This window comes from Solanum stenotomum, chromosome 5 (assembly GCF_019186545.1).
Source record: "Solanum stenotomum isolate F172 chromosome 5, ASM1918654v1, whole genome shotgun sequence".
In the NCBI taxonomy this organism is placed as follows: domain Eukaryota; kingdom Viridiplantae; phylum Streptophyta; class Magnoliopsida; order Solanales; family Solanaceae; genus Solanum; species Solanum stenotomum.
The window spans coordinates 46,278,212-46,291,106 of NC_064286.1; the positions used below are offsets into that span (position 1 = coordinate 46,278,212).

Sequence of the window (12,895 nt, forward strand, 5' to 3'; positions counted from 1 at the left end):
TATTTTTTTATACAATTTAAAATAAGTGAACTATTCAAAATTAAAGAGAATTGTTGATACTTTTTTTCCATATTTAACTTTCATTGAATGAGATTCTTAATTACTTTATATTTTCTAGGAAAATAGTTACGTTTGATAATAATCAAAAAGATAATAGTAGAAAATAGTCTTTAATTTATGTCTTTAAATAATTTCTGAAGGAGCGTATCGTACCCCAATAATTCACTTAATATGGACTAAGTGATTAATTTCTAGACCATCTTAAAAAGACTTAATGGAACTTTGGAGTGTTGCATTCATGTTGATCCAGTGGCAAAATCAGAAAATTCATCAAGGGTGTTCAAGATTTTGAATAATGTTGTTGTGCACACAAACCGTTGCAGGGATCATGAGGTTATAATTACACGTCGTTATGGCAATCATCATCCTACTGTTTGGGAAGACCATTTTCTTACCTATGTTGATCTTCCGGTAAATAAATATTTTGTATACCATCAATATACGAAACAAATTCATATGATGATAACACATATATTCTCAAATTAATAGAGAGCCAACGAAGGGAAAGAGAAGCAATATGAAGACCTAAAAGAAGAAGTGAGAACGATGTTAGTGATGGCTCCTTCAAAATCTTTCCACAAACTTGATCTCATCAACACAATCCAACTTCTTGGTGTAGCTTATCATTTTGAACATGAGATTGAGGAATCATTGAGTTACATGTGCCCTCATTATGAAGAATGGATTGGTGATCTTCATGATATTGTTGTATGCTTTCGATTACTTAGGCAACTCATGTGGTAATTAAGTATCATTCACACATAAAAAATAGGAATATTGGACATAATATTCTATATACTATATTATGCATGTACGTATGTGTATCGATAAACTATATAGTTTAAGTTAAGCATATATGAGTAGCGATATTATATAGTATATATCATTTTGGGGAAAAAAAATCAAATGAAATATTATATTTTTCAAACTTAAGGAAAATAACTTTCCTATATAAAATTTAATATAAAAAAAAAAATTCAAGACTCTATTTGAACCTTACCACCGACCCCGACTTGAGACCTATGATCTGACCTCGATTCGCATATGCCTTCGAATCTCAACTCGATATTAGATCTTTACTTAGGACTCAATTCTTGAGTTGAGGTCAAGAGTTGGGTCTCGGGTCAGGGTTAAGAGTTGGATCTCGAGTTGGGTTTAAGATCGAGAGTCCGGTTTCATGTTGGGTCCCAGATTTGGGTTGGGACCGAGAGTTAAGTTCCGAGTTGAGGTCGATCTAGGCTCTCGAGCCAAGATCATGAGTTAGATCCTATGTTGGGTTCAAGAGACGGGTCCTGGGGCTGAGGTCGAGAGTCAGATACTGTGACTTAAACTCTCAACCCCGATCTAGGACTTGACTCTCGACCTAGGACATGACTCTTGACCACAACCTTTGAAGTCATGACCCCAATTCCTAACCCCAACCCATGAACCGACTCCCGACTCCTAACCCCGACCTTGACCTAAGACTCGACCTGACTCAATCATCGAAACTTATTGAATGTTCATTGATAGTTCAAGAATGTCATGTCCTCTTTTACTATCTCATAATATAATACATATAATTTGAAGCAGATGCTTTTAGGAAGTTCACTAACGACCAAGGAAATTTCAAGAAAGAATTGATTAACAATGTGCATGGAATGTTGAGCTTATATGAGGCAGCACAATTCAGAGTACATGGTGAAGAAATTCTTGATGAAGCACTAAATTTCACCATAACTCAATTGAAACTAATTTTGCCTAAATTGAGCAACTTCCATCTTGACAACAAGTCGCTAACGCACTCAAATTTACAATTAAAGATGGCATAGTAAGGGTAGAAAGAAGGAAATACATATCATTTTACCAACAAAATCAAAATCACAATCAAGTCCTACTAAACTTTGCCAAATTAGACTTCAACATCTTGTGGGGTCTATCCCATGAGTTTTTGGGTCAACAATTGCGGCTGCAATTGTTGTAAAGAAAACGCAGCTGAATTTGTTTGTCAACAATAGCTGCAAATCTTTTTCTTTTGTCAATAAAGTTTGCAGCAATGCAAATTTTCGATGGCATGATTTTTGAATAGTGCAATGCAATTGCATCTATAAAAGAAGCTCTTCAGCTCCTCTTAATACACCAATTCACAGAGAGAGTAAAATATTTAGAGAGTTGTGAGGTTTCCATAGACTATATAAGAAAATAGTCTGTGAAGAAAAATAGAGTGTGAGCGATATTTTAGTAAGGTGGAAATCAAAAGAGTGTTATCCTTTTGAGTGTGTAGTAGTCACTTTGAGTATTGTATTCGTGACTACACAGTGTAAAATTCCTTACTATAGTGATATCAGTTGCTCCTCTTGGCCCGTGGTTTTTCCCTTATTTAGAAAGGTTTTCACGTAAAATTCTTGGTGTCATTATTTTCTTTTCTTATTTCCATTACTTTTACCATATATATTTTGTGCTTGTCCGCATTTTTTCCAACAAACTGGTATCTAAGCCAAGGTTTTATCTGAGTATGCTCTGTGGTTGCAGCACAGTATGAAGATTTACTTTGGTTTGCAATAACTATTTTTTGGGGGGAAAAACGATAGAAGCCAACACAAGTAGAATGATCACTTTGAATGGTGTTAATTATGCCATTTGGAAGGGGAAAATGGAAGATCTACTTTATGTCAAGAATTTTTATCAATCAGTTTTTACCACTGTAAAGCCTGATAATAAAACAGATGAAGAGTGGAATCTGTTGCACATACAGGTTTGTGGATTCATTAGGCAATGGGTTGACGATAATGTGTTGAACCATATTTCTGGGGAGACACATGCTCGAACCCTATGGGAGCATCTTGAAAGTTTGTATGCTCGGAAGACTGGCAACAACAAAATGTTATTGATAAAGCAGATGTTGAGTTTAAAGTATCATGATGGTTCTTCGATGACAGACCATCTGAATAATTTTCAGGGGATCATGAACCAATTATCTGCTATGGACATCAAATTTGATGAAGAAAGTCAAGGCTTGCTTCTACTTGGTTTCCTACCAGACTCTTGGGAAACATTTAGAACTTAATTGTCAAATTCTGCTCCAGATGGTGTGATCTCAATGGATTCCGCCAAGAGTAGTGTCTTGAACGAAGAGATGAGAAGAAAATCTCAAGGTTCTTCTTCGTCGGATGTCCTGATAACTGGCTCCAGGGGGAGAAACAAAACTCGTGGTTCTCAGAATAGAGAACAAAATAGGAGCAAATCCAGAGGCAGACTTAAGGATATTGAGTGCTATCATTGTGGCATGAAAGGGCACACAAAGAAGTTCTGCAGAAATTTGAAGAGGGAGAACAAAAACAAAGAGGAAACTAAAGAAGATGGCAATGAAAATTGCCTAGCCATTGTCACCACCGAAGATCTTATTACCGTCCTTGATACGGATATGATAAATATTGCTTGTGATGAGTCAAGCTGGGTTGTGGACATTGGTGTCGCATCTCACGTGACATCGAGGAAGGATTTTTTCTCTTCCTATACTCCTGGTGATTTTAGAGCCTTGAGTATGGGTAATGAGACTGTTTCTAAGGTGGTTGGTATTGGTACAATTTGTTTGGAAACTAGTGTTGGAACTAAACTAGTTTTGAACAATATGAAACATGCTCCTGATGTTCGTCTGCACCTAATTTCTATCGGTGTTTTGGATGATGAAGGATATGTTAGTACCAACGGTGATGGAAAATGCAAACTCATTAAGGGTTCCTTGGTTGTGGTTCGTGGTAACAAACGTCGTGGTCTATACTGGACTACGGCTTCTGCTTGTGTCGATATGGTAAATGCGATTGAGAACGATGACTCTTCAACATTATATCACAAGAGGCTTAGCCACATCAGCGAAAAAGGACTTAATGTTCTAGCTAAGAAGAAATTATTGTCAAATATCAAAAGTGCTAAATTAGAAAAGTGTGAGCACTGCTTGGCTGGTAAACAAAATAAAGTTTGCTTTAAGTCTTACCGTCTTTCAAGAAAGACAGAGTTGTTTGAATTGGTGCACTCTGATTTATGCGGTCCAATGAAGACAAGGACATTGGGTGGTGCACTCTACTTTGTCACTTTTATTGACGACTACTCGAGAAAACTTTGGGTCTATGTCTTGAAGACTAAAGACCAAGTGTTAGGTGTCTTCAAGCAGTTTCAGGCTTCAGTTGAAAGAGAAACTGGAAAGAAACTGAAATGTATTCGTACTGATAATGGTGGTGAATATTGCAGACCATTTGACAAATACTACAAGCATCAAGGTATCAGACACCGGAAGACTCCTCCTAAGACTCCTCAGCTTAATGGTTTGACTGAAAGGATGAACATGACCTTGATGGAAAGAGTTAGATGTTTGCTTTCTGAAGCAAAGTTGCCGAACTCATTTTGGGGTGAGGCTTTATTGACCGCTGCACATGTTATTAATATATCTCCTGTTGTTGCTTTGCAAAGTGATGTACCAAATAGTGTTTGGTATGGAAATGATGTTTCTTATGACCATTTGAGAGTATTTGGTTGCAAAGCTTTTGTATATGTGCCCAAAGATGAGAGGTCAAAGTTAGATGCCAAGACAAGACAGTGCATCTTTGTTGGATATGGCCTTGATGAATTTGGTTACAGGCTATACGATCATTGAGAAGAAACTTGTGAGAAGTCGTGATATTATTTTCATGGAGAATCAAACAATTGAAGATATTGACAAAGCAGAGAAGCTAGAATCTTCAAGTTTTGATGGCATAGTTCATCTAGATGAAATTCCTCACACAAGTATGCATGATGTTATTGGGCTTGATGATCATGGTGACGCCCATAATCATGTATCGAATCAACATGTTGATGTTGATAATAACAACGATATTGTTATTGATGATCCTTCTACTTATAAAGTTGTGGACGAATCAACTATTCCATTTAGGAGGTCCACAAGACAACGGGTTCCTTCCTCTCGTTATTCACCCAATGAGTATGTGTTACTCACTGACGGGGGAGAACCTGAATGTTACGAGGAGTCCATGGAAGATGAGCACAAGGATCAATGGATTGAACCCATGCAAGATGAGATGAAATCTCTACATGAGAACCACACTTGTGAGTTGGTAAAATTGCCCAAGGGCATGAGAGCTTTGAAGAACAAGTGGGTGTTCAAAGTTAGAGTTGAAGAACACAACTTGAAGCCAAGGTACAAAGCTAGATTGGCTGTTAAGGGATTTGGTCAAAGGAAGGGTATTGACTTTGACGAGATATTTTCTCCTGTTGTGAAAATGTCCTCGATTCGTACAGTTTTGGGTTTGGCTGCTAGTCTTAATTTAGAGATTGAGCAGATGAATGTGAAGACGGCTTTCCTTCACGGTGATCTAGAAGAAGAAATTTATATGGAACAACCTGAGGGCTTCAAAGTAGAAGGTAAAGAAAATTTTGTGTGCAAACTCAAAAAGAGTCTTTATGGCCTAAAGCAAGCTCCTAGACAGTGGTACAAGAAATTTGAATCTGTTATGGGGGAGCAAGGTTATAAGAAGAATTCTTCAGATCATTGTGTATTTGTACAAAAAATTTCTGACAATGATTTTATCATCCTCTTGTTGTATGTGGATGATATGTTGATTGTGGGCAAGAATACTTCCAAGATTGACGAGTTGAAGAAAGAGTTGCGTAAGTCTTTTGCTATGAAAGACTTGGGTCATGCCAAGCAAATTTTGGGCATGAGAATTACTCATCTCAGAGATGAAAGGAAGATTTTTTTGTCACAGAAAAAGTACATTGAACGTGTACTAGAGCGATTCAATATGAAGAATGCTAAGTCTGTTAGTACACCTTTTGCTGGTCATATGAAGTTGAGCAAGAAGATGTGTCCTACAGTTAGGGAGGAAAAAGAGAGAATGGCCAAAGTTCCATATTCCTCCGTCGTCGGAAGTCTAATGTATACAATGGTATGCACTAGACCTGATATTGCTCACGCAGTTGGTGTTGTCAGCAGATTTCTCGACAATCTGGGAAAAGAGCATTGGGAAGCTGTAAAGTGGATACTCAGGTATCTTAAAGGAAGCTCAGATGAATGCTTGTGTTTTGGAGCATCAAATTCAATCTTGAAGGGCTATACAGATGTTGATATGGCAAGTGACGTTGATAACAGAAAATCCACTACTGGATATTTGTTTACTTTTTCAGGGGGAACTATATCATTGCAGTCGAAGTTGCAGAAGTGTGTTGCACTATCTACAACTGAAGCTGAGTATATTGCGGCTACTGAAGCTGGCAAGGAAATGATATGGCTCAAGCAATTTCTTCAAGAGCTTGGCTTGCATCAAAAGGAGTATGTCGTCTATTGTGATAGTCAAAGTGCAATAAACTTGAGCAAGAACTCTATGTACCATACAAGGACGAAACACATAGACGTGAGATATCACTGGATTCGAGAAAAGATAGAAGAAGGGACAAGTTCGAGTTATGCAAAGAGCTTGTTGGCATGAACTCTCTCTGAAAAGATGAAGATACCTCCTTCTAGTACATGGGACTGGAGGAGGAGATTTGTGGGGTCCATCCCATGAGTTTTTGGGTCAACAATTGCGGCTGCAATTGTTGTAAAGAAAACTCAGCTAAATTATTTTGTCAACAATAGCTGCAAACCTTTTTCTTTTGTCAATAAAGTTTGCAGCAATGCAAATTTTCGGTGGCATGATTTTTGAATAGTGCAATGCAATTGCATCTATAAAATGAGCTCTTCAGCTCCTCATTTGATACACCAATTCACAGAGAGAGTAAAATATTTAGAGAGCTGTGAGGTTTCCATAGACTATATAAGAAAATAGTCTGTGAAGAAAAATAGAGTGTGAGCGATATTTTAGTAAGGTGTACATCAAAAGAGTGTTATTCCTTTTGAGTGTGTAGTAGTCACTTTGAGTATTGTATTCGTGACTACACAGTGTAAAATTCCTTACTATAGTGATATCAGTTGCTCCTCTTGGCCCGTGGTTTTCCCCTTATTTAGAAGGGTTTCCACGTAAAATTCTTGGTGTCATTATTTTCTTTTCTTATTTCCATTACTTTTACCATATATATTTTTGTGCTTGTCCGCGTTTTTCCCAACACATCTTACAAAGGTTGCATAAAAAGGAGCTATCTGATATCACAAGGTACGTAACTCACCACGTGCAATTATCTTCAAATTAAATTTATTTTGATCAAACACATTATTTGCGAAGATTATGTTCCAACTTCATTTTAAGTATAATCGGAGAGATAATTAGATAGGACATGACATAATTATAACTTACACGAGAACATGACCTTAGATAGGAAAATATGAAGTATAAGAATTACGGTAGAAGGTTAGTCGGTAGGAGTGCATTCATATATATACTAGTTGTTGGGAGTATTTTGGCTTGTTGCCCTAACTATAGCTAGTAATTGTAGGATTACTCTGGTAGTTTCTTGTTCTTCTATTATTTTGTGTACTTTATTAATTTGTTGTATTATTTTGTTGTAGTAGAGTTTTGTTACTAGCTATATGTTATTTTTTTTTACTATCTATTGTCTCTTGTACTTATTCATTATTATTTTTCTAGACTATTATTTATTGACGGAGGTCTATATATCAGAAATAATCTTTCTACCTTATCTCTAGAATAGAGGTCAAGTATGCATACACTCTCCTCTCCTCATACCCCATTATGTAGGACTACACTGAGTATGTTATTGTTTTTGTAGGTGATGGAAAGAATTGGAAATGGTGAATGCATTGCCTTATATAAGAGGCAGATTGGTAGAGGCATACTTCTGGAGTTTAGGCGTTTATTTTGGGCCTCATTATAGCTTTGCAAGGAAAATATTAGCAAAAATTTCATACATCACTTGTATTATTGATGACACATGTGATATATAAGGCACACTAGATGAACTTACTCAATTTACAAGGGCAAATTGAAAGGTAATAATTCTTCTTGTTATGTTATATATCATGTATATATTGATAGCTTACGATATTTTGAATTATAATTGCTCTAAATATATATATATATATATATATATATATATATATATATATATATATATATATAGGTGGAATATTGATGCTTCAACACAATTACGTACCATCATATATGAAGATTCTTTACTGTCATCTTCTAGATGTTTACAAAGAAATTGAGAAAGAGTTGGCAAATGAAAACCAGTCATTTCTAGTAGACTATTCAATAATAGAGGTATTTATATAAATATAAATAAATAAAGAAGATAGGAAACATATGCTTAAATTGATTAACAACTCTTTGAAGAGCATAAAAAAATAGAGTTGTTTCATTAAAAAGCATGACTGGTTGAGCGATAGAATTGTCCCAAGTTAAAAAAAAATATTACTTGGGTTCAATTCCAAGTAATTAGTATACATTTTTTAATATTTCTGAAAAACACTCTATCCATTTATTTTTAATTTTTTCACTATTGTTTTTTAGATAAAAAAGGTGTTGAAGGCTTACTTTCAAGAGGCAAAATGGTACTATAATGAGAAGGAAGTACCAAGAACGGAGCAATATATGAAGAATGGAATTCCATCAAGTGGTTACCTATTGCTAGCAACTACTTCTTGGTTAGCCATGGGAAATATAACAACTAAAGATGTATTTGATTGGATAACAACTGAACCTCCAATACTTGTTGCTTCTTGTTGCATTACAAGATTACTCAATGATCTTTCATCACATGAGGTATAAAGATCTTTCTCCTTACAAAAATAAAAAATTCTTCTCATCTTTATTCAAAATTTAGTTTAAAAAGAATGTCTTATTTTTTATAGCTCTTTAATTCCAATTTTTCACATGATATATTTAAATCCGGCCTACCTCATCGGTGGCCTCCTAAAGTTGGCACGATGTTTCACTTAGAAACCTCAACTGGGCGATATTCAGTTTAGACACCTCATGTAGGGTCCCTCTATGTCATTTTGACACCTTTTTTAATATCAACAAAAATATATGATATCTTTGTTACACTCGCGAATGACAAGTAAAGTGACGAATTATACGACGACATTTGTCATTGATGTTAAAAGTAATTTTTAAATAATTAATTTTGAATAAAAATAAAAACTGGCCAATCGTCTTCTACACTCCCCCCCCCCCCCCCCCCCCCCCCCCCCCCCCCCCCCCCCCCCCCCCCCCCCCCCCCCCCCCCCCCCCCCCCCCCCCCCCTCCCCCCCCCCCCCCCCCCCCCCCCCTCCGGGCGTCTTCTCCACAACCCTTCCCTGTGCCTGTCTTCTCCAAATGCCCCTATCCTTTTTGCAGAAAAAGAATGACTTGACAATGGATTTGAATAAAAAAATTCGACCTCCATTGAAGGAGTTTAAGTTTGAAAAAATGATGGGAGGTGGTGGCTTGAAAAATGGAGAAGAAGAAAAAGAAAAAAATAAAATAAAAATAGGCTAAATTAAGTCTTTCATGCGCTATTGTTGAGTGTATCACACTGACTTTGACATGTCAGCAAAAAGTATCAAAATGACCTAATGAGATTCTACATTAGGTGTCTAAAATAAACATCGTCCAGTTGAAGTGGCTAAGTGAAACTTGGTTTCAACTTTTGGGGCCCAATGATGGATTTGGCCTTTAAATCCACAAAAATAAAGGATATTTTAGTATATTCTCATATTTTTAACATAAGACCATAAGATTCAAAAGTTATTTACTTTAATTAAACTCACATTTATTTGATTAATTTTGTTTGTTTTATTCATGTTAGGAAGAACAAAAACGAGGAAATGCAGCTTCAAGTATAGAATGTTATATGAATGAATATGATGTTACAAAGGAAGAAGCACACATAAAATTAAGAAATAAAATAGAAAATTATTGGAAGGATTTGAATGAAGAATACTTCAAAGTGGATGTGACTATTATACCAAGAGTTTTGCTCATGCCTATAATTAATCTTACAAGAGTAGCTGAGTTCATGTATAAAGATGAAGATGCTTATACTTTTTCGAAAAATAACTTGAAAGATGTCATCTCTACAGTGATAATTGATCATATTATATAGACTGATGAAAATAAGAAAAAGAAGAATTATTTGTTTAGGGATGGTTTTTCGTTCAATAAAAATATGGAATAAGTTAATTAAGGGTTGTTTAGTTACCATGTCTTACTAATAAATGAATAAATATTTCCATGTTAAAGTTTGTATCAATAAAAATACTTCATCCAACATTTTATGAATCTCGTTGCTTTGGGGATGTGTTCTATCTGTTAGAAACTCAGAGGTGAAGCCATAATTAAGAGTTTGGGTGGTTCGGATTTAGGGGGTTCGTATCCACAATACTAGTGTTTCACGGTCACTTTTTTATCATTGAACCGGGTTCACAAGTTAATAAACACATATATATTTATTTAATTTTCTAGTAAAATACAGTGTCTACGGAAAAGCTACTGAGTTCGTCCGAATCCACAAACTCCCACCTAGCTCCGCCTCTACACAGAGGTACAATGAGGGACTTTCTTCATTCGTTGATCATTCAAAAAAGTTCTTATCAATGCTACTTTGTCCCAATTTCCAGCACCGGCATAAATGTTGGATAAGAGTACATAAGCACCAGGATTTTCGGGTTCTTGGCAGCATATTCCGAAATCATGGCATTTCACGAAACAACATCGACCTCTCACAGGCTGATATGATATATCTGTTTTGCAGCTTTGCGTGATTGTGCTAGAAAATTCATAACTCGGAGTAGAAATGCCAAAATCACGAGCTTCTTATTCCTTCTGAAACACGACTCAAAGAACTACAAGATGTGTAAAAAATATGGCCAATGACTTTATGGATTTGTACAGATATTGCTTCTAAGTCAGCTCACAATTCTGTCTTTCTCGGCTCTTCAGCTTCATGCGTCTATCGTAAAAAAATCATAACTTAAAGTAAGAGTGCTGAAATCACGATTTACTTTTTCCATTAGAAAGACGACTCAAAGAAATACAACATGTGTATAAATCAATACCAAAAGATTTATGGATTTTTACAGATATTGCTTCAAAGTGAGCCCACAAATATGCCTTGCTCAGCTCTTCAATTTTGCGCGTTTATGGCAGAAAATTCATAACTCGAAATAAGAACAACATAATCACGATATTCTTATTCCATTGAAAATAGAACTCAAAGAACTACAATTTGTACAAAAATCACGGCCAAAAGTTTTTTGAATTAATTCTTTGATATTGATCAGTATGCGTAATGTCACATTTCTTGTGAATTTGCTTTTAATTATGAATTGACCATTTTCCCCTTCCCCTTAACATTTTATTTCCAATTGAAAGGTAATAATTTTCTCTTTTGTTTCTTATTTATTTCTTAAAAAAAGAGTACAATCCTATATGATACCGATAGGGTATCAATATATTGCGGAGTATCATAGAGAATTAAGCTCAGTCCTATATGATACCGATTGGGTATCAATATATTGACGGAGTATCATAGAGGATTAAACTCAGTCCTATATGACACCAATATGGTATCAATATATCGATTGAGTATCACAGAAAATATATTTTCTACTAGTTTAGAGTTTAATTGTCACGACCTAGGGGCACCCCCTAGACGTAACATGGTGTACTTGACCCCGAAGGGGTCTCATACAAGCCCTTAGCATATCATAACATAAGATAATATAAAAAATACGGAATATTTAAAAACTTTTATCCATACAATCGAAAACATTTTCATAAAGCAAGCAGAAGTCTTTTACTACACTTTTGTCTCAAACCATCTATTAAACTCTTGAATAAAAATCTTGGGACGCAGCCCATACAAAAAGTCTAAAACATAAAGAAATGACATAAGAGAACTAATGGGTTTGTCCTCGAAGCTATGAGGACTCACCAAATCTTCAACTCTTCTTGCTCCTTAGAAATCTAGCCTCCAGAGGAACTCAATCTCCAAAACTCTACATTTGATTAGAATGTAGGCAAAGTATGCGTTAGTACAAAATGTATCAAAGTATGATAGCTAGCACAACATCATAAGAGCATCTCAAAATGGTTAGTCAACATAAGACATAAGCATAAGAGATAATAACATAGTCATAGCATAATCTCCAACATAAGCATCATATAATCATAAGTCAACATAAGACATAGTTAATGAGCATAGGAGATAAATCATGTTCATGGTATAGTCTTTACTTAGACCTTCATACTAATATTCTTCAACCCTTAGTCTTTCATATTAAAGAACTACTTCACAAGCCACCTCAAAGCATACTTGTGCAATGCATGAACAACATCCCATAATACCATCCACACTAAGTACCCCTCTTTGGTCATTCTTGGGCATAGTCCACATCCATAGTCAAGACTTAGATTTTCATATCATAAGAGCACTATACTCCTAAGTAACCTCAAGACACACTTGTGCAATGTATGGTTGGCATCCCATAATACCACACACACTAAGCATGTCCTTGAAGTCACCTTATTCATACTTACCATTTATAGGGGTCACTCTTGACCTACTTCATATAGACAAGGAACTATCAACTTAAGTCAATCATATCATGGAAGGCAACTATGGCAACAATCCAAGCTAAGCATATATCACATAAGAGAACACTTCATAAGTAGCTTCAAGTCATACTTGTGCCATGTATGAATGGCATCACATACTACCATTCACACTAAATACTTCTTTAGGCTATCATACTCAATAATTACTAGTTATCATTCTAGACTATTAAAGAATAGCACCCTACTAGGCTAGACCTAACTACCATGGAAAACACCCTATCATGCAAACCAAGCTATACAAGGAAGAGTACAAGTGTTCCAACCTAGCTACCATGCAAACATTCAATATAATGCATGCTACCCTT

At 35.7% G+C, this 12,895-nt stretch overlaps 1 pseudogene; it reads left to right on the forward strand.

Moving 5' to 3' along the window:
- The first annotated feature begins 355 nt into the window (after positions 1 to 355).
- LOC125864500 (terpene synthase 17-like) lies at positions 356 to 10,077 on the forward strand (annotated as a pseudogene).
- The last annotated feature ends 2,818 nt before the right edge of the window (positions 10,078 to 12,895 follow it).